The 23,961-nt window shown below is 38.2% G+C and overlaps 1 protein-coding gene across 6 annotated transcripts in view; it reads right to left on the reverse strand.

Moving 5' to 3' along the window:
- The window catches only part of Cacna2d1 (calcium voltage-gated channel auxiliary subunit alpha2delta 1), a 467,228-nt gene that overhangs the window by 384,790 nt on the left and 58,477 nt on the right, over window positions 1-23,961 (reverse strand). The window lies entirely within an intron of this gene.

Below are 23,961 nucleotides of genomic sequence, written 5' to 3' on the forward strand. Positions count from 1 at the left end.
CTGTTGAACCTTTATTACACTGGAGCTTTTATTTTCAAAATTTATTTTTGTTGGAGTTATTAGTTTTTATTTAGTTCTTACACTTGAATGTGTTTACACACTTTCTGGATGTTGAAATGCCCCCAAATCAAAATGAAAAAAATGACAAAAACATCTTGGGAATCAAGAGAGTAAACATTTGCTCACTCACCAAAATTTCATAAAAATAGTTACTAAGTACAGCATTTAAAAATAAATATAAGCTGTATTTTCTGAACATAAAATGAGTATTTAGAATAACATCCTCCATTTAAACCACTACAAGCCACAAGGTTACAAATATTTTAGTACAAAGGCCAAATACATTTTATCTCCCCAGTGGTTCTCCAAGATTCTGCATGACTGGACCAGTACTGTAGTTTTCAAAGCAGTGCTGAACTCATGGAAATTATTCCTTCAGCATTTAAGTCCAAATACTCTCAGATATATCTTATAATAAATGGAGTCAATATCTTGAAACATGAACTATTGCTCTCAGGCTGTTTTAGAGACGTCTGATTCTGAAAAGCAGGTAGTGTTCCGCATTCTAACCAGTGCGATTTAATGTTCAGTTTACACCTCTACATATGTCCCTAAGTAGCATCATCATACTGCAGGTCTAACATGTGTGGCTCTTCTCTTCAGGAAAACATAATGCATATGGACATCCAGCAAAGCTGTTTAGGAGAGGGTTTATGTTTGAATTAAAACTTCATGTGAATATTGTTTGAATCACGGAAAGTGATGTACGTGAGTCTTCCCTTCCTTCAGCAGTAAATTCCAACAGTTCGTCAAGTCATCAACTTCATTTCAGAAACAGAATAAAGAAAAAAACACAACATGAAAAATGGATTGAAATAATATCAGGGAGAACACATAAAAGAACAAAGAGTTGAAAGAAATAAAACAAACAAAAAAAGAAAGCAGAAAAACTGAAAATCAGTCATAAAGATGATGAAGGCTTATTAGGAAAACAGTAACAATTTGCAGGGGAAACAAACTGCTTACTAAATAAAACAGGTTGAAACCAGGGATGCTTTTGCACAAATAAAATCAACATAAAAATTTACTCAATAATTCTGTATGAATAGGAGAGGAAGAAAAGGTAAACGAATACCAAAATACAACATAAACTAAGATTTACCAAACCATCAAAATAAATGGAGTGGGTAAAGTCCCAATATTACAATTTATGAATGGGCATACATACTTGTAAAACAGTATAAAAATAACCCAATCAGTGTTACTGCTATTGTTATTAAATAAATAAAACTGTGCTCACTTTTATAATTAGAAGAAAAAAAAAATTCCATTAGTGTATAGGCAGGAGCAAACACTACACACAGTACTTTCTAATTCCAGTCAGAACAGCTGTGTTCTCAGCTGTACACAGATCCTAAATCCTAGAATCTAGAGAATGAATATTTCTCAAATATAATTCCTAATATTGACGAGTAGTAAAAAAAAAAAATCTTAGGTATACTTTAGCTGGGGTGGGGGCAGGAGAGAAAGAAAGAGAAAGAGAATGTGAGCCTGTGTGTGTGTGTGTGTGTGTGTGTGTGTGTGTGTGTGTGTGATATAGTCTGTTCCTGAACACTGATCTCTGTCACCTTCACCAGTGCACTGTCACTGGTGATATACACAGAGGTGAACCATTCACTTTTGAGCTGAGAAGTTATTCAGGATCCATTCGTTCTTCTCTGCTCCAGCTGACAACCTGTCAGGAATAATTTCGAAGGGCAAGCGTCTTTTTTTTAATAGATGCTGTTTTTTAACTGTCACCTGGTTTTCTTAAAATATTACAGAAGCTAGAAAAAGATTCAGAGAATATAACATTTACATGTAACAAGTTACATCACACACCACAGAAAACATTTCATATTTTCTATCTGTAACACTGCCCAAAAAGCACTAGCACATGCTTGAAAATTACCGAAAGACAAGTTGAGATTAAAATGAGGTCTGGGCAAAAGAGACCAAGAATTAAGAAGAATGTGATGATGGAGAAATGGCTGTGGTGCCAGGAGAGAGCCATTTAATGCCTGAATATTACCGAGTACCAGCCAGCACTCCTCTATGTTCTTATGTGGGCTCCTTTATGCCTCAAGGAACCCAATTAATGTAAGAGCTAATTAACAAAAGAAAAGCATAAATGTTTTATTCATTTTCCATGTACATGGAGACTGGAAGAAGAGAGTAAAGCTCAATGACAAAAGACAAAGTACAACACATGTTTGTGGGATCAACAGGACAAATGAATATCTGGACTTTGAGAAAACAAACCCCAGAAATGCTACCAATAGACATATGAGAGAATAGGAAAGAGCAGAAGATCAAGGTTACTTCCGAGTTTGTTTATATTCAGGTTTACTGAAACCCAATTACCCATCTCTGGTTGATAAAGACTTTATCTGAGGATTAAAGAATGCTCCTCCACCCAAAAAACTTCTTTGGATTGTTACAGGTAGCAAAATAAAAAATAAAAAAGGCCAGTTGGATATATGTGACATTAGCTAGAAATAATCAACATGCCAAATTTGCATTTTTGAAATGACATACCATCATTAACCCCTTCAAATGTTCATGGCAGTAGCTACTGAAAAAGTGGTAATTGAAACACAAGTAGAACTGTCAAATTAAAGGAATTAACAATGAAGGCATTAGGAACAGGGTTAATGGGCTTACTCTCTCACTGGATGATGCAGATATAGGCAAGATTAGACCAAATTAAAAGCAGATAAAGGAAAACTTATTAGGCACTGCTCTTGGGTGGATTATCGGTCCCAAACAAGGCTGAGGAATTCATGTTCTCGGGCCAGGGTAGGGAAGTTTTGTAGACTATAGGAAAGAGGTGATGACCAGTCAGCTGGGAGCTAGGTTTGTGTCCAAGTATGGTCAAGAGCTGAGCATTTAGGTGGGGCTTTGGGAGCCTAGCAGCATCAGGGGTAGAAGTTTCCAAAGCTGCCAAGAATGTAGAACTGGGATCTTGGGCTTTTCCTTTGTTCTGAGGCTTCCTAGTGTTCTGAGGCTTCTTAGCTTTGGGGGAAGGAGGGCAGATTTCCTAGTTTGTGCAGGGTGGAGCAAACAATGGAGTTTACAGTCAGTTCAACAAGTTTGACTAGTTCAAGACCATGTTGTGTTTAGACAGTGATATGACAGTAGTTGGGGGTGGTGGTAATTCAGCCAGAAAAAAAAAAATGGTACAAACAAATTCTTAAGTGATATTATTGAAGATTTTGTTTGTGTGCTCAAAAATGATGAGGATATTAGAAAATGAGAAACTGGACAGTAACAAGATCAAGTAGATACATACAAACATGAGAAAATAAACTTTCCTAACACCAAGTAGATGGCACTTGGAGGGCAGGGAGACGAACACAGTGTAGAGATGAAAGGGTAGGAACATCTATTACGCAGTTAACTCAATCGTAGTAAAGGAAAAGGCAGGGGAAAGTGGGGAGGCCACATAGAAGCAATTAGCTCAGTGAAATTCTGAAGTGTGCACAAGACTACAGGTACTTCTGAACACAACAAGTGAATAGGAGGAAGAACCGGTAGGAGATGTGGGCAGTTTCTCAGGAGGGGATGGGATGTTTTGATACAGGGTATCAGACAAAAAATGTAGAACAGGGTAGCAGGCACTGAACAGTTTAGGGGCTTCCGAGAGTTGGTCTCTGCTGGTTTGTTTCTGCTTTGGTGTGTTGCTGGGAATCGATCTCAGGGCCCTGCTCACGCTGGCCAGGTGCTCTGCCAGGGAGCTACAACCCAACCACTGAGTTTGCTTTTGCTGAATTGGTGGTGTTTTTCAGGGACTTAAATGTAACAGGTTCAGAGATGTCAGAAGATAAACCTGCATGGAATATAAACATTGGTGGTTACAGTGCCTAGCAAGGACAAATCAATGTAGGATCAGGTACAAAGAAGGAAATAAACAACAGTTTATGAAAGGGTAAAGGGATATGAGTGGTAGCAAGAGAAGGAAATCTAGGAACAAAGGAATCACAGAAGCTCTAAGACCAGACAAAACAATTTACAAGGATGATGAGTCTACCTAGAATCACAAAAGATGCCAGAGAAGAGATTATCTACCTTATCATGGAGAAGAATGAGAAGTAGACTCTGAAAAGGAATGGAGATGGTCATGAGGATCCATTATTTTTTTAAACAAGACAGAGCTATTGATATGTTTCTATGTAAAAGGTCAAAAAAATAAAATAAAAAAGTGAAGGCTATGTTACCGAAATCACATTATTTATTAGCGATGACGGAGGTTGTACACACTACCTAAAAGGGGTACACTCTAGATTTGGCAAGAAGACTTCTCCCACAGACCTTCTCCTATCCTTATCCTCTGAAGAAGGCTATACAGTCCAACTGTCCTGATTCCTGTATACATCAAAAGCTTCTTGTCATAAAAAAGCACAGAACCAAACAGACGGTGCTGACTTTCCCCAGGGTATCAGTGTCTGAGCACTGTCTCCTGTGATCTTGCTGCTGTTATTCAGCAGGACTGTCCACAGAACATACAACTGTACTTTGGCCGAAGCATCTTCATTTTCTTGAGGTTTCCTTGTCGCTAAATGGTTTGTTGCAAATTAATCTGTATATCGTTCTTTTATTAATCTCTGTGTTATATCAGGCCTCTTTTAGTGTCACTTTCCAGTTGCAGTGATAAAACATGAATGGACTCTGGCCAGCTTGAGTATGCCAAGCTTGTCTCTGGCAGGCCTTGCCCTTCTCTCCCATTCCTTCTGCCTTGTTAAAAACTGTTAGATTACATTCCTAAACCACCAAGGTCTATTCTGTTATTTGGCTGCTTCCCCCTCCTGTGGCTGACTACCAAGGTCCAGCTATCAAAGTATGGAAGTCCAGCAGCAAAATACCCTTAGGCTCACCTGAGTAACATGGATGCCGAATTAAAATTAAACACCTCATCCTAACATTGGGTTTCCTTTTATTCTTTACACACTGTCATTTTCCTATGTGCCACGTAGGTCTCTTTACCCAGAGGCAGTCCTTTGTCCCCCTCCAGGACAAATGCCCCTTTCCCCTCTCCCTTGTTCCCTTCTCCTTCTCTTGAGTCCTCTATCTCCTGCTTTTGACTCTTATTCCCTGCCCTCTCTACCTGTGAAGCAAATAAATCTCCATTGTGCTGAGAATGTGGTCTTGGGGGTCCTGATGCAATATTTTTTCCTTACACAACACCCTGACAACAGCAACTGAAATGAGAAAGGTCTCATTTTAAAAAGCTTAGTTCAGGTATAGTATATCGTGGTGGGGGTGCCAAGGAGGTGGGAGCTTGAAGCAGCCTGTCATGTTGCATCCACAGTCAGGAAACAAAGAGAGGTAGTTGAAGGCAAGCTGCTTCTCAGCTCTTCCTCTCTGGCTGTACAGTCCAGGATCCCCTGCCCAGGGAATGTTCCTGCCCACAGTGAGAAGGCCTTCCAATTTCATCCAACATGATACCATACAGGCATGCCCAGAGTCCCATCTCCTAGGTACATCTATATCCCTTTAAGACAGCAATTGACACAAAGTGCCACGGAATCTGAGACATGGCTTTCACAATGCATAAGAAAAAAATCTAGTGTACTACTCATAGAGTGTATCATAAACAAGGTAAAAGTGTGGAATGAGCTCAGAAATAGCAGAGTAAAGGGGAAACAGGGATGTATGGCCCCAAGGGAAGATATTGCTTCAATGCAGACTAGAGGGAAAATGTTACAGCTTTTCAGACAAGTGGAAACAATTACAAGGACTAGAGAAAAGAGTTCAGATTTTGAGCTCCATTTAGTTTCTCTGGATTTCCTGTGTAACAAGGGGTGGGTGGTTATCTGTTTATTGACAGTGGGCCTTAAGGTAGGGAGTCAGGAAGGATGCTGAAGGCTGGAAAGATAACTGGAGAGGCCTTAAGGCTTTGAGCTACGCTGGAAGACATCTTGTTCACTGGTGCTAAACCACATTCCTATGTGTGCATCTCACCAGCGCAGGCTGCAGACAACAGGATCAGGGGAAAAACTATCCCAAGAATGTGGCGCAGACACCAGCAGGTGTGAGAGGAGGACAAGGAAAAGGAAATTCAAGGTTCTAGCAATTTCCAGATCTATACTGATTCTAAACACCAAGACTGCTAAAATAGTCACTAAAATGTTAATACTATATTCATAAAGTGCTTATTTAATAAATCCTTTATCTGTGGAATTAAATACCCCATAATACTATTCCTGTAACAATACCGTGTATTAGTAAATTTCAATTTTTTTAACTTTTTATCCTAGCAGATTTATTAAACAAACAAACAGAAAACCAAAACCTCTTGCTGTTCACAGTAAAGGAAGAACGTAGTCTGACCAAACATATTTAACTTTTCAATCACTTTAAACAATATATATGTATTTTCAAAGGACAAATGCTTGAGCTGCATGTAGTTTAGTAGTAAAAAGCAACTGAGATTGGAGAAATGGCCCAGTTAGTAAAGTACTTGCCATGTAAACATTAGGAACTGAGTTCAGATCCCCAAGCCCTCAGCTGAGCACAGTGGCACAGCCTTTAATTGCAGGAATCGGGAGGCAGAGGCGGGCAGATCTCTGTGGATTCAAGGCCATCTGATCTACATGAAACTATTCAAGTTTCTAAATTGTTTGCCCTACAATTGCAAATCAAAATGTTTATTGAGTAGCATGGCAAAAAGTAAATAAATAAATAAATAGGTGTTGTAATCTTCCTGGGTCCCTAGACTCGTTTCACAATTACTACCAAGTTTCTAAGTGCCTAATGTTCTCTACAGAGTCAATGCAACTGGAATCATCCACCGATATACCTACAAAAATGAGGCAAGTATTTTATTGAATAAGTAAAATATTATTCATGCCTACTTCAGTTTATGGTATACAAACTGCCTAAATTCTAAAAAGACAACATATAACATGTTTTATTGTCATGTAATCTGATAGAATAAAACTGCCTCTAAACTTAATGCTCTTTTTGAGGTTCAATTTGTGGGTGACATAGCATCCTTCAGAAAATTCTGTTCTCAAAAAGAAAGAAAAACAGTTTCTTAACCCATTTCATTTTGTACATATTTGACGAACACCGAGCTCAGAAAAGCACAAATTATACCCCATTTAATCTATTGTAAAGTGCAACAGTTGAGTAGGAAGTGTCAAGCTCTCAATTTAATTTGCTTTAAAAGCTAAGCTGAGGAAAGACTATGCTTGGTTAGAACAATAGAGTCACAGAGAGAATTAAGATCTGTCATAATAACTTGACCCCAGCGATAACTCTCCTTCTTTCTGTGTTGATGAGGGTGAGTCCTGAGGAGAAGTAGGTGAAGTAGCTAAAAGCACTGCTATTTGTAGGGAGAAAATATTGAAACAGACACTTTTCTCCCACACCCTTCTCCATTTACTCCACTAGCAATTACCATGGAGACAAAAGAAGAGTGTGGGCTACAGCACAGAGACAGAGATCTTGCTTAGCTGCAGTGAGGGGATGCAGCAGCGAATGAGCCCATGAGAATCCTGGGTCACTTCAGGCCCTTTCCTGAGGCGATTCTCTGCCTATGCCATTATTTTAAACAATAATGCTGTTGACACAATGATGTCTTGAGGAGCTGGGAATAATTAAAATGCTTAAATATCTACCAAAATAGCCATTCCAACAGTGCAAATCTATAAATATCATGTTCATAAATTTAAGCAATAAGATATTTCAAAAGTAAAGTGTTCTACTTGCTATAAATAAATATTTCACCAATGATAAACTACTCCTATTTTTGTTATATAAAACACCACCCACGGTGCCCCTGCAATTGGGTAAAAATAGCATTAAGCAACCCAAAGATTTGGAAGGCATAAAATTTTACTAAATATGCATTTAACAAAACGTGGTAACAATTTGCAGGTAAGTGTGTGTGTGTGTGTGTGTGTGTGTGTGTGTGTGTGTGTGTGTGTGATAAAATCACTTGGCATCTACCTTATGTCATAGAATTACTGTGAGATGGGTAAGATCCTCCAGGAACCTTCGTTCCTGAAATTACTGAAATGCAATTTAAGCATTTTCAGTAGCACCGCTGCTCTCTTAGAAGGAAGTTCTTACAACTTGTGAGATGCTGGGGGATTCAATTCCATTTTTATCCAGAAGCAGTCCTGGGACACGAGAAAAGAATGTGATCACACTAATCAGAGTGGAAAGGTAAAGGGGTTGGGAGTGAAAACATAGCTGTGTCAATACATGAACCTCATTTTGCATGTATCTGTGCCTTTGTTTTCCATTGGCCTTTTCCTGAATATGTATGAATTCACTTTACAGCTAGTCATACTCTCAGTTTCCAAAGAGCAGAGAGTCTTCCTGACACAGACCTTGTCATCTCAGATTAATATTTTTCTTATCTGCGAGCTTCATCTGCGTGTTTTAAATTGGTTAGTTAATAAGTGCTGCCTAAACTTCAGCAATTTTTTTCCGGATTCCAAACAAATAAGCAAAATGCTTTTGGGTTGAGAGTAAAGTAGCGTCACACCTTAGCTAGCTGGGGCGCAGGGGCAGGAGGTGGGTGACATGTGGGATTTGCTCCCTGCAGCCCTGAGCCCTTTGCCTTTTATCCTTCAATATCACAGTTAGTTACAAGCTCCAGCACCATCCCCTGCAGAGCCTGGTGCCAACTGGGGTGTCCCACATGGCCACACAATCTGCTGCTGGTGTTTCTATGAACCAAATGAGCTGAATTTCTAATTGCTCATTACAGAATCCCCATTCATTTCATCGAGGACCTCTCCTTTCCTTTTTCATTTGTGTTTTTCCTCAGCCATTGCGAATGAGTTCACAAATTTTAGTCTAGTCTAACTCAAGCACATAAACATTATTTGATGTCATGACAAAAATTTCTTCATGTCCCTTTCTCTCAATTATTAATTTCCAGTACTGCAAAATCTTCAAATGCTTATTAATATTGGGGCTCCAATCTAAATGAAAACCCCTCTTCCCCATTAGGCTCTGTATATGCAGTCAGCAGGCTTAGATGCTTCACTGACATGCCACTTTTGTGTCATTCTATAATCATGTGTCCTGCTAGCCGAAAGCATTGTCCTTAAGTTTCTCCAGCCTCACCCCCACCACCGAACCATCCTTCCTGGTGGTCTCAGGTTCCTCTTCTGTTACAGTCAAATCCTCAAACTCTCTTCAATCTTTCTTCCTTGACTTTCCTAAGCTGTATCCAGTCTATCCTAATTGGACTTTTCAACATGTGTATTTCAGGGACTATTTTGAATATACTGTATGCAAGCAAAAGTGTTCAATTATTACAGAAATCTACTGAGATAAACTCTTAAGCCTTATTTCACAGGCGAGGAAATTGGTACTATGATTTTAAGTTGCCTAAAGTTATTCAAAGAAGCAGAATACTTTGTCCTTTAAAAGCAATAGAATTCTTACTCATATCAAATTATGTGATCTGAAACATTCGTGTTCTAATCATCACACATCGTAGTAGCCCTCAACTGTGGCTATAACTTTTGTTTTATGGATGGTCATGGTCTGTTTCTCACACATAAACAGGCAAAAGTGACGTTTACAGAAGTCCTTAATTTTACATGGGAAGAAAAATGTGTGCTCTCATTATTAACAAAACCCCCCAAAACTTACATGTTTTCTTCTTTTCACATACTGTATGATACATATATGTATATATGTTTGTGAATACTTGTGAAATTTTTTTCAAAATAAGATTTTAAAGGCTTCCTCTGAATTAACAAAGTAAACAAGCACTGTTTATGTTATTTACGGCCAAATATTGTGTTGCTTTCATTAGCGTAACACAAAGTTGCTGGTGTTGGACAACGGTCTCACATTATTCATAGCACACACACATTTGACATGATGTGGTAGGTTAAGGATAGAATCTGCTTTGATGTGTGTCTTCCTATAAAATATCCTAAAAGCAACAGTAGGAGTTCAGAGATAAATGGGCAAACATGACTGTTTTATTCAGCCTTTGTTATTTTCATGATGCGAGTTCATATACACAAACAAATGCATGAGCTTGAAAGCCAGGGTGCAGATTGTCAGTTGGGGCATTTCTTTTAAATAAAGCCCACAGGATAATTTATCTGACAGCTGTTCTGGGGCAGAGTTTACCTAGCAATCAAAAGCTGTCAAAGCAAATACATTAACTTGCAAATAAGAAAGGCAATAACTCAGTTTCTTAAGACCAGAAGCAAAGAATGCTGCAAGTTTAGTTCACTTCCAATATTTGCATTCTTTTATTCTTGACTATAGCGCACTGGAAGACTAGGAATGAAACCAAACCCAAAAAGGTAAATGAATGCCCAGCTCAGAGAAGAGATTGCAATTTAACTGCTTTCAACTGTTTTGTCCCCCAGAATGGGGTTTGCTGACACTCTTCGCCTGAGCAGAACATGTCCTGCCCGTCCACCACCCTCTGTTGCACCGCACACGCAGGACATTCCAAACAGAAGGCTGTTTCACGGAGAGGAATTATGGCCCGCTTCCTCTTCTGAGCTGTCCAACATAAACAGTACTTGCTTTGGTTCTGTTTTAGTTTTGTATCAAGGTTTTTTTTCCCTATTAACCCTATAAACTTTTCAAAAAAAAAGAATAGTTTTCTTCAAATTAATTAATTTTTTAAAGTTCAAATAAACAAAGACATGGAACTAACATTGGCTGCTGTGGTGGGAAATAGGATGTGTGTATTTTGGGTCCAAACAAACAAACAAAAACACTGAAGCAATCACGAGAGTTCAACAAAGCAAGATTTTTATTTGAATTAAGCAGCAAAAACTGACCAGTCAGGGACAATAGCACAGACTTGGGAGCTGCCTGTGTCTTTGAGCATTCATCTTAGTTAAGTGTTTAAGCAGATGACACATTCTTATTAGAGCTACAGAACAGACTCAGGAACTGAACTGCAACCTATACAACATCTTAAAAGGATGGAACCCCAAAATGAGGGGAGTGGAGTGGGCTGTAGCATTGTCCAATCATGCTTTGACACAAGGGGTTGAGCAAGGGAGGAAACCTGGGTAACTGGGCCTTCTCCAGATCACTTTTTCTGAGGGCTGTAAACTCAGCTTTTGCAGTCAAGTCCCTTCCTGAACACCTGGCCCAGAATTCAGAATGATAAGGGAACAAAGGAGTGGGCAACCTGCACATAGTCAATTTAAGTCATGAGAGGCAGAACGTTTACAGCTTGCGTGCCTTGGTTTAGATAACCAGCAACTTCCCTTTTTGCATCCTTTACTAATTAACAGGCACACATGAAACACCTGAAGAAGCAGGGTAAGAGTTGGTTCTGGGGCCTGGGAAGATGAACTCACTTTTGTCCCTGTCAACAAGAGAGAGATTGTTCCTGAGATGGCTGGACTCAGGTAACTGTCTCCTAACAGAGATGTAATGCACGGCATGTGAATAAAATTGAAAGATTTTATTTCATTAAATATTTAGTTAAACAGATTCCTGTAGTTCTTGTCATGCACAAAAACTAATTGTGAGATAGTGGCTAGCTAATTGGAGGAGCCAGGTTGCTATATATACCTTAGAGCAGCATGTAAAATTCAAAGCAAGTAACAAGTTCTGTTTTAAAAATTAATTTTGGCTTATTTAAAGGCAAAAAGCTAAAACTTTTAGTACTGTTAGATAACCCCTTTCAAAAAGTGATTAATTGGTCAAAGATTCCTGTAATATATACTAAGGATAAGACAAAAATTAATACCTCTAATTAATTTTTTAAATTATATAACCTTTGTAAATTTTTAAATAATATTGACAATATGACAACCTTTTATACAATGAAAAGTAAATCAATGCCTAAGCATTCCAAAGAATATATGAGTGAAAAAGCATTTCACATAACTCTAAATGGAGTCTCTATGTTATATTTTGGGTGTATTTAAAATATGCTGTAGGGCATGATTCCTGTATGCACAGTTGCTGAGGAGGCCTTGTCAATCCAAACTAAAATATTTAAGTTAAGCCTTCAACGTGAGATGATTCACTCACAAGACAGGAGAGAATCCATCCTGTCAGGCATAGTTTCCTCATCTGAAGGAAATGACAAGATGTACTAAAACCCTGGGCTTCTCAGCAAAGATCTCATTGGTATCATTTATGTCTTTTACATTTGAAATAATTACTTGATGAATAGAAGAAAAGACTTAGTTCCTGAATCACATTGAATCTCTACTTTAAAAGACAGGACACAATGCACGAGCCTCTGAGAGAAGACGACAGTATTGTGTTTGGGTTGAAGTCCTGGCTTTGAGGTCCACACCATATAGCTCATCATTATGGAGTATGAAAGAATCAGAGAGCAGTCAGTGCATGATTCAGGCATCCACATGCCGAATGGACGGCAGTCTCCTAATTACTCTCTTATTATTAGTCATTCTGTGATTGTTCCTAATGTTCCATTCAGAGCGTATTCCAATGCGGACTTCAACAAGCCATTTTTAAACAGACCACCAAGCTTTGTAATATTAAAGCCTAAGGATTTCTAAAGCTAGAACTGTGAATCATATGTGACTCAGCAGCCTCCCACAAGCCTAACAGTCCTTGCATTCTCTTTCAAATCACTCCTCTGAAGAAAGAAGCTGAATGTCCTTAGCCCCATCTGCAAATGCAAAAGGTACCTGAGGGTAGATTCATTGCAAATGTTCTAGACCACCTGGAGAAACAAACGAGGGGAAAAAGCACCATTGCCCCCTCCCAAGCTCCCACAGCCCTCAAAACACTTTACCCCTAACCATGGTTTATTTGCCCAAAGTTCTGCATCACCTCATTTCTCTTGATCACATCAGGTACACAGTAGCTTCACCAACATTTATTCAGTATCTTAACACCTTGAAAATAGCCTTTACTTAAAGTTGCTCCTCCAGTTGCTGCCAACAATAACCGTTGCTTTTCATATATAGGACATGCCCAAGAAAATATTTTTTGTCTTCTAGTGTAGTTGCTATTTAATAAAGGCTTCTCTTATATACTACATATGAGTATTACCATGTTAATTATTCTCAGTGCTTCCTGGGACAGGCATTCATTTACTTGCTAATAATGTTTTATTTTGGAGACAAAGCTATACAACAGTGCTGGTGCAAAAAAAAATTTTTTTAAAGCAAAATGTTATGAATTGTTCTATTACCAGAAATTATGAACATATGTAAATATATATATATATATATATATATATATATATATATATATATATGTCTGTGTAAATATACATTTCCCCACTTTTTTATTGTTATATCATATTGGAATTTTCAAGCAAAATCATAAAAATTTAAGAAAAAATAATTAAAAGAATTGCTAATGCCCACTGTCCTAGTTTCATTTCAGCTGCTGTGTGATAAGAATAACCTGACAAAAAAGCAACTTCGGGGAGAAATGCGTTTGTTTCAGCTGCTTACAATTTCAGGTAATAGTCATCACTGTGTAGAAGCTAAGCAAAAACTTCAAACAGCTGGTTAGACCAGAACCACAGTCAAGAATGGAGAGAACCTAAAGCGTGCCTGTTCACTTGCTTGTGTGCCTGGGTTCATCCTGATTTCTCTTCTTATACAAAATCCAGAATTCACGGCCTAGGGCACGGTGCCATTCACAGTGGGCTGGGTCTTCCTACATCGATTTAAAACTAAGACAGTCCCACACACATACATGCCCACGTGCCAATACAATGTTATCATTGTCATTGATAATCTTTTCAGGTGATTTAAGTTGACAGTTAAGGCAAGTCATCACACCGACCAAAAGGCATGTCTATAACATATTAAATATTTTATGATTTATGCAGCTGCTGCTACAATTTTTGTCTTTTTTCCTTCAATTAATTAAAATAAAGTAAGCAAACTAGATAGTAATATATAAAGGGTCAAGTGAGACCTTACATTTTCATCCTGTTATTGAAAAAAACAATTATTAACTAATGGCAAAAGCCTTTATTATGAACTATTAAAAATGTTCTGTGTATTTGACTAGATCTAGTCAGGTATTAATATTCTGTGGTGGTTCCTTTGGGTTTTAGAACGAATTGACCTGATGCTCTTGTCAGAATCTTTAGAACATGAATCTGAGGAGGACCAATAGTTAGTGTCCAAAAGCAAACGTGAAGTCAGGAACTAAATAAGTACATCCCAGAAAACAGGGGTTCAGAGAGGATGGACAGAAGGAGTTTTCATAGCACTGGGATGTGTAAATGTTGGGGGCCAAATGTAAATAATGTTCTTACTCCCTCAGATGGAAAGATGAGATAGCTGGGAGCTATACCCGAGGTTTGGAAATACATGGCTTTGGCTGAGCCCAGAGTATGTCCATCTAACTATCCATAGGCTTAGGCATGGAAGCTTGTAGCCTCCATATAATCTAATCTGCTGCAAACCTAGACTTGAAGGCTTCAGCTTCCAGCCTCCATCTGCTAACCTAGGCTAGAATGTTTCTAGCCTATGAGACTTTCTACTGAATAAACTCTCCCTTTCTAGTTCTTTTTGAACTCTGACTGGCTGATTCAACTCAGCTATTCCGGTACAAAACTCCTCTCCAAACTTATTCAAACTGGCTTCTCACTGACTTCTCGCTGAATTGTTCTGCTTGCAAAAACTGTCTCTGAACTCCACTAACTAAACTGCACTGACTGCGTGAACTGCATGAACTCAACTGCACTCAACTACATTCAACTGAACTGCACTGAACTCAACTCCCTCTCTCTCCCTGCACTGCTCTTAGGTAGCTTTGCCTTCCTGTCTGATCTCATGAGGGTTTCACTTTGTATCCTATCTCTGACTCATTGTAGAGGTCATTGTTTGGGATTAAAGGTGTGTACTGAAGGCTTGTCTGTCTGTATTCCAGCAAGAGGGAATAAGGGTGTGAGCTAAGGGTATGTCTATAATCCAGCCCGATCACATAGACCTATCTCTTTGGATGTGATTCTTTGCCAGAGTATCAATGTTGCTAGATTAAAATATCTCTTGGATATATGCCCAGGATTGGTATAGCTGGATCTTGAGGTAACACTATTTCTAATTTTCTGAGAAAGTGCCAGATTGATTTCCAATTTGCTTGTACAAGTTTACATTCCCACCAGCAATCTTGGAGGTTCTCCACATCCTCTCCAGAATGTGTTGTCACCTGAGTTTTTTATCTTAGCCATTCTGCTGTGAGTAAGTGGAATCTCAGGGTCTTTTTGATTTGCATTTCCCTGATGACTAAGATGAGACCTGATAGGCTGGGGACAGATAGTAGGACAGGAGGACTTACCCTATCAGTAGAGTAAGAGAGTGACATTGGGGGAGGAAGAGGGAAGGAGGAAGGGGCCTGGAGGAGATGAGGGAGTAGGCTACAGCTGGGACACAAAGTGAATTAATAATAATAACAACAAGAAAAAGAAGAAGAAAGAAAACAAACAAACAGAAAACAAAAACCAAAGTGGGTTTGGGACAGGTTTGTTCCCTTGGACTTGGTTAGTCAACTTCTGGACTGAACTTTTAACAAATGAAAAAAATTCTCTCATTAAAAAAAATATTTTTGATTTCCAGAGTGGTTGTACGAGTTTACATTCCCACCAGCAGTGGAGGAGGGTTCCCCTTTCTCCACAGACTTTCCAGCATGTGTTGTCATTTGAGTTTTTCATCTTGGCCATTCTGATGGGTGTAAGGTGAAATCTCAGGGTGGTTTTGACTTGCATTTCCCGAATGGCTAATGACGATGAGCATTTCTTTAAGTGTTTCTCTGCCATTCGATATTCCTCTACAGAGAATTCTCTTTTTAGCTCTGTTCCCCATTTTTTAAGTGGATTACTTGGTTTGCTGTTTTTCAGCGTCTTTAGTTCTTTATATATACTGGATATAAGCCCTCTGTCAGATAAACGGTTGGTGAAGATTCTTTCCCAGTCTGTAGGCAGTCATTTTGTTTTGATGATGGTGTCCTTTGCTTTACAGAAGCTTTTCAATTTCATGAGGTCCCATTTATTGATTGTTGCTCTTAGAGCCTGTGCTGTTGGTGTTCTGTTCAGGAAGCTGTCTCCTGTACCAATGAATTCAAGGGTCTTCCCCACTTTTTCTTCTAACCGATTTAGTGTGTCCGGTTTTATGTTGAGGTCTTTGATCCACTTGGACTTCTACTTTGTGCATGGTGATAAGTATGGATCTATTTTCATTTTTCTACATGTAGACATCCAATTAGACCAGCACCATTTGTTGAAGATGCTATCTTTTTTCCATTGTATGGTTTTGGCATCTTTGTCAAAGATCAGGTGTCCATAGATGTGTCGGTTTATTTCTGGGTCCTCTGTTCGGCTCCATTGATCCACCATTCTGTTTCTATGCCAGTACCATGCAGTTTTTATAACTGCTGCTCTATAGTACAGCTTAAGATCAGGAATAGAGATATCTCCAGAAGATCTTTTATTGTAGAGAATTGTTTTAGCAGAGGATAGACATCAGAAGAAGAAGAAAACAGGAAACAATCTAGGAACCTGCCACAGAGGGCCTCTGAAAGGCTCTGCCCTACAGACTATCAAAGCAGACACTGAGACTTATGGCCAACTGTTGGGCAAAGTGCATGGAATCTTAAGTAAGAAGTGGGAAATAGTAAGATCTGGAGAGGACAGGAACCCCACAAGGAGAGCAACAGAACCAGAAAATTTGAACACAGGGGTCTCCCCAGGGACTCATATTCCAACCAAGGAACATGCATGGAGATAACCTAGAACCCCTGCACAGATGTAGTCCATGACAGCATAGTATCCAAGTGGGTTCCATAGTAATGGGAAGAGGGACTGCCTCTGACATAATCTGATAGGCCTGTTCTTTGATCACCTCCCACTGAGGGGAGAGCAGCCCTACCAGGCCACAGAAGATGACAATGCAGCCATTCCTGACGGGATCTGATCTACTAAGATCAGAAGGAAGGAGAGGAGGACCTCCCCTATCAGTGGACTTGGGAGGGGCAAGTGAGAAGAAGGGGGAGGGAGTATGGGGCTGGGAGGGGAGGAGGGAGGGGCTTATGGGGGGATACAAAGTGAATAAACTGTAATTAAAAAAAATAAAAATTTAAAAATTAAAAAAATATTTTTAAATATAATTTTTTAAATAAATAAAATGAAATATCTCTACAGGAATCAAATCACTATGGATGCCAAGATGAAGGCAAGGATCTAGCAGTCACTGACAATGAAGCAAGCAAATTCAAAATTGTGCTAAACGAGGTTCAAAATAATTAAGGATTTAATGTTTTTTAATGAGTGAGTCTGTGTCTGTGTGTGTGTGTGTGTGTGTGTGTAAGCTGTGTGAGTGTGGTGTACATGTGTTTAAGTATATCAGGACTGTGGGGGAGGGTATATGAGCATGCATGTATCTTACACAGAGAAGTTTGTGTGTAGAGATGTATATCAGGTCTGTGCGTATTGGGTATATCTAGGTATGTGTATAGGCGTGCATTTGTGTATCAGGTGTGTATATAAGTGGGTAGAGTGGTGGTGTTCTGCTGTTATTTCTTTCCTTCTGCCTTTATGCCACCTGGAAATAAAACTCAGACCACTAGGCTTGCAAAGCAAGAACCTTCATCACTGAGCATCTTCCTATGATTCAAAGGGAAGTTGACAACAATCTTTACTTAGAAGAAATGTTTCTAAAGTTGTTGGGGGTGAGTTTTCTTTATTATATTAGCCTATTTGCTCTCTCTCTCTCTCTCTCTCTCTCTCTCTCTCTCTCTCTCTCTGTGTGTGTGTGTGTGTGTGTGTGTGTGTGTGTGTGTGTGTGTGTTTTGTGGATGCACACATGACAAGGCCAAAGACAACTTTCAGAAATTCACTTTTTCCTACCAGGTGTGTTCTAGGGACAGAAATTGTCCATATTGGCAGCAAGCACCTTTGCATGCTGAGCTATCTTGCTGGCCTTAATTTAAATATTCTGTATTAAGACCTCATTCTACTTAATTTCTTTCTTTAATATTCAAAGTGCTCAATGCAAGCCATGAATGGGAAAGTAATTGGTTTTCCTATTTCATTAACATAAATAAAAAGAGTTTTGTTGTTGTTGCTAGTCTGGTTTGAGTTACACTAGGTTTTGGTTTTTTGGGGGGGTTCTTTACTTTTTTCATGGAAATAGATTATGTGGTCCATGTTGACTTAGATCTTGAATCATATCCAAGGAAGACCTTGGACTCTCAATCCTGTTTACTTTCCCTCTCGAGTGCCATTATTATAGCCATGTGTCACCATGCCCATCTTTAAGGTAATTTAAGAAAGTATTATACCTCCATTTATGCTCTCATAACTTCTAGGATTAGAGTCTTTGTCTGACTCAGTTCCATTCTCTCTGCTTTATACTTTTACAAATTTAATTTTTGGAAATTCTAGAGTAGTGTGTATTCACCTTTTCTAGGTTGTAGGAAAAGACTTTGCACTGCTGTCTATGCTGGTCATGTTCTTTGAGTTCACTCCAACGAAGTGACAGATGGACTCGGAAGTGTGTGGAATGAATGGGCAGACAACAGCTTGAAATGCAAGACACTCCACTGCCTCCATCCCAGAATTTTTCTATTCTGAGGAAACAGTTTGGAAAAGCACAGAGCTAGGAACCCATGGGAAATAACACGTTCCAGGTTAACTAGCTCTCCCTGAATTTGTAACACAGGGCCTGGCAGATTATGCTAAAAGTGAATGAAACAGAAAAAAACTGAGAAAGATTCAGAAGGCTTGAAGGAAAGATAAGGGACCAAGAGGAAGGCAGATGTAAGAGTCAGGGGGAGAAGTGAAGAAAGAAAGAGGAAAAACTATGGAGAGAGATTTGAAATAGATGGATAGTTTGAAAATTGAATATAGCATTTGTTGTAAAAGTGGAAATCTTGCCAAATAATGGTGGACTCAGGCTTGTATCCAAACATTGAGAAACTGAGGCACGATAATGGCAAAACAAATATTTCAAGTTTATCATGAAGATTCTTTTAAAGAGCTTTTTTACAAAAAAAAAAAGAACCCTGTAAATAATACACTAACACTTAATTAAACTTTTCACTTTAACTTTTAAGGTCTGCAGTACTATAGATTAAAATATGATAGAACACATACTTTATGAGGGTGTCGTGTGTTTTGATTGTTTTGTTGCATTCTGAGACTGCGAGGCAAGAGTGCTACCATTAAATCACACTCTCTAGCATTTTTGGTATATTTAATTTGCAGTTGTGAAGACAATTCTTCTACAGGATCATTTTTATTTCAAATAAAATAATTTTTGTTTACACTCAGCTTATTGCTAGGAAAAATAATGTCAGTTGACTGTTTTATCTATGGATAAGTCTTTCAGTGAGAATAAATGATTCAAACTACATTGGTTTGCACTGAACAAAGAAAGATCAGATCAGTGTCTAGCTGGTTGATGGCTCACAGTAGACCAATTTGTGTCTCTTTTCACTTTAGCTATGTTTATATATGAATTTATCCATTAAAGATATTTGAATTATTGAGTTGCTGGACACAGAGAAGCACTGCACCATAAGGTAATCCTCACCCACACACTGTCCCACCTTTTTCTATGTCCGTTTTCCTATGTCCTATGTTTGTTAGTGGCTAACAAAGAGAGGCTTAAGTAAGGAATGAGACTCTACAGATGAATCTGCATAACCACACGATTTTTCTCTTTAAGAAAATGAGTGCCGAGAATCCAGTAATCAAGCTAGCATGGGAAAGGGGCTTTAGAACTGTCTATAGTTTCTTTCCTTCCTAGCATCCCAGCCAGTGAACTAGGGGAAACTCAGCACTGGGATTCTCATGAAAGACATGGAACAAATGACAATTAACTCCAGAGCTCACCCTCCTCCTGATAGCACTTAAGAAGCACAGGTCAGGAGCTATGCTTGTGTAGACTACCCTTTGGAGAAGTGATTCAGATCCTGAATGTGTGTAGATTTTGGCACAATTGAGGAAAAGTGTTCTCTTGATTGTGTCTGCATTTTTCTCTCTGTCATGCCCTCATTCTGGATGCTGCCTTTTTACTTAGCCCAAATGTCAACACCTCAAGGAAGCATTCCTGACCAGAAAAGAAAGACATTTGACTTTGCCTTAATAGTCTCCAATTTAGACTCTGATTTTTTTCTCCAAAACCTCAAAATCATTGTAATAAGTTTGTTTTCAGTCTCTTGCCTTCAGAAGCATGTAAGCAAAGGGTAGGAAAATCATATCTAAATGAAGTATACTCAGGTTTCACACTGAGACAAAATAGCTGCCCCCTGATAAATATGAATGCAATACATAATTATATGTCTTTGTGGAGGCAGGAAAGAGAGTAGTCAGAGTTTCTCTTGGAAAAGCGGGTCTGAATTCTAATAACTTAATTTTATTTGTGAAGGAAGATGAATTAAAAACAACCTGTGACACAAAGCTGCAGACTTCTCTTAGAGTTACATGGAAAAGAAATTTCTATTTCCAATGTCTGAATTTTTATACCAAATACCCATAAATTACTTCAGGTCTACCTGGAGAGAGAAACAGACAAAAGGACTACATTTTCCTGACAATAAAACTTAGAAAATCTGCCAGGGAGGAGCATGCATTAGCAGCTTCAGTGTGAGCAAGGGCTGGAGACTCCTGGGCCCTGCCAACTAAGGCCAGCTTTGTTCCACCTGCATGCTAGCTAGAGGTGGCAAATCACTGCCAGGTGGCTTCACCACCTCCGGCCTTGTCTGCCAGCATCTGCTTTGGTTAGGAGAATGCTCCTGAAGATTTACAGAAACCTGAACCATATTACTGTACATTTGTGTTTCTGAAAAGTTAGCAGAGAAGGATAAACGTTAAGATTCCTCAGAGAAACACAGCCAATACCTGTGTATACACACAGGGGATGCAATTTAACATTGTTCCTTTGACAATTAAAACTAATTTAAAAAATCCATTACGTTCTGTGATTCAGGGCTGATTTCCCAACCAAAATCATAAACAGAATTTGAAATAAAAAAAAAAAAAGTCAATACCTTTCCATTAGACTTGAGACAAAACAATACCCTACTTACCTATTTTATATTTCGGACAAATATCAGGCTACTTTGCATATACTATATCACACACTCTAACTTAGAATCAACTTTTTTGGTAGTTATAAAGGGAATGTCATTCTTACTGAAAGCAAAACTCAGTAGATAAAGCCCTAAAAATCTGTTCCTCATTGTAGTTAAAGCCTCCATTTCTTTTCTCAATTCTGAATTTTTTAGGTAAATCACTGAATTTACACTAAATGTCCTTTGTAAGGAATATTCATAAGCCAGGGCCTCCTATACATCCAATTTAATCTTTCAACAACAATATTTCCTTCCTAGGCATGGTGCTTCAAACTCATAATCCAAGACCTGGAGAGGCTGAGGCGGAAAAACTAGGAGTTGGAGTCCAGGGTGGGGTATACAAGACACTGTGAAAAAAAACAAAACAATCAAGGCCTATCCTGGACATAAACATTTACTAAAATTTGTGTTTGTGCCACAAACTAACTCAACTCCAGCTCGCGAGAATAACAGAAATGCATCTTGAAATCACGTGGTGCAAAATTCAGAAATCTGAGCTATGATGAGTATAAGCCATCATAAGCTACATTCCATCTACTTGGCTATACCAAATTTCACATTCATTCCTTTGCATATCTCAGCTGGAGCTGTTTCTTTTCTTTTCAGTACTCCTAGAAAATAATATGTAGCTATCTTTTAAAGCTAACTTCAATATTTTTCTCTCTCATGGTTATAATAAAATCTGTAGATAGTTATTATGGGGGGTACTTTAGTTCCTAGTCAAACTCTCCATTATGCTCTAAGCAAAATAAGGCAATGAGAAAGGCACACAGTGGGAATTCCCTGAGTGTGTAACGAATAATGTCAACTTACCACATGAGTAACTGCCATTCCTCCTTCCTGGGTTTCCTAGTACCACCACTAGGGACATTATCCCTACTGCAGCCTCCTGTACAAGAAGTCTGACTTGGCCTATCCGGAAGTCTGTACTCCTAGGGCTCTTGGGTAATCAATGCATTTTTTTTTTACATTGAAGATTTTTTTTTAATTTTAAAAATAAGTTAATCTTTACGTTATATCATGATAATACACAGAATATAAAACCATGTGTATGTGTATATCTATATGTAGGGTGTGTATCTATACATAGGGTGTGTATGTGTGTATGCCCCTGGGCATAGGGGCACAGGCCTACATTGACAGTTTTTGAGAGATAGGGAAAGAAAGATTTCAAGTTCAAGTCAGCTTAGTCTACAGAGGAAGTATAGCTAAGCTTGAAATGTAGTGATTTCAAGGCCTTGTTGGGTAACAGAAAACCTCCCTCAAAAACTTGTAAATAATAGTAGTTATTATGTTATAATCTGATTGTACAATTACCATAGAAGGAGTTACAAAGCCAGATGATGCTTTAGAAGGATAAACCCATTACGGTATATAGCAGACGTAAGCCACCAAGTCTTAAGAGGTAGCCTCCGTCATTTAATTTGTTTATAATTTATTATCTTTGTGACTCTTTTGTAACATAATGCATTATTATTCAATAAAAAAGCATACATTTGAATGGCTAAATCATATGTTTACAAAGGCAGAAAGGGCCCACATTTGTAATTTAGAATATTTCCTTCCCAGTTAAGTACAGAGCAACATGATGGCTTAGTTCATAAACATCAGGCTATTCATCTGGAGATTTAATCTTGGTTCTCCTATTTATGAATACATAGCTTACAGAACTTTTGTGAGGGACAGTAATGACCTTTTGTATAAAGTACATATAGAAATTTCTGCTTCATAAAACATCTTTACTTAGTCCTGTGGCTATGCTGCAAGCCTACTAGAGCACTTAGTCTAAAGCCCGAGGCTCAGAAATGAATGACTTGTGCATCTGCAGACTTACACTCTTTTCAAGAAGTAACAAATTTTAAACTGAAATAATTGTCCCCTTGGTATGTAACTGTACCAAAAAAAATAGGGTTTTTTTTCTAGATAAGATTAAACAATATTACTTTATTGAAATTCAAGGAAATATTTAATGTCAAATTTTATTCTAAGATTGCAGGCTAGGACACTGTAAAATTTTGCATCAGTATTTCCCCTAGACTCATTCTAATTTTTAAAACAGACAAAATTAACTAGTCTTCAATTGAACACATTCACAGGGATCTCCAAACCCACACATTATTTGTATTATTATCTTTAGCATACACTTACAAATCCAAAACTACCCTGCTACGGTAGTAATTAACTTGCATATAATTTCTATCTTACATTGAAATTCTCAAAAAATTAGCAAATATTAACACAAAACTATGACATATACAGTATGTACAACCTCATTGTAGCAAATCCTACAGAATTAATCCTCTAGAAATATGTCTAATCTCTGGAAAGTAGCGTGAACTTCCTCACTGCACTAAAATATCTACATGTCCATTCTTTAAAAATAAATTATAGCACTGGTTACTTTAAATAAAATATAAGTGAGTTCAATGTGATAAAAATTCTGTATGAAAATAAGGGTTTATTTTTACGTTATAATCTCTAAAATATAAGAGAATGTTTTTACTCAAATTTAAAATACGATTTGTAAAGATGAATCTTGTTAACTATTTATAAAATCCTAAATATCTAAGTTTAACATTTTGCCATGAACGGCAAAGGCGTCACCACTGTTGAATGGTTAACTATTGCCATGTCAGAATTAGAATTGTTTATACTATCTTTGGAAATTACATACATTTTGCTATCTTAAAACGAACGGTTTTTTAAGATATAATTGGGAACTGAGTACATTCTGGAGTCATCCGATATTTTACTAAGCTCACCTTTGGTTTATTTTCCTGTTAGAAGCTTCTGGTGAAGTTGCTACGATCAACAGTTCTCATTTTCTGTATCACATTAATATCCTTCATACTCTTTGCTGACCAAAGGTAACATGTTCCTCCAAACAGT

Source organism: Psammomys obesus, unplaced genomic scaffold, assembly GCF_907164565.1.
Source record: "Psammomys obesus unplaced genomic scaffold, mPsaObe1.curated_primary_1811, whole genome shotgun sequence".
Classification (NCBI taxonomy): domain Eukaryota; kingdom Metazoa; phylum Chordata; class Mammalia; order Rodentia; family Muridae; genus Psammomys; species Psammomys obesus.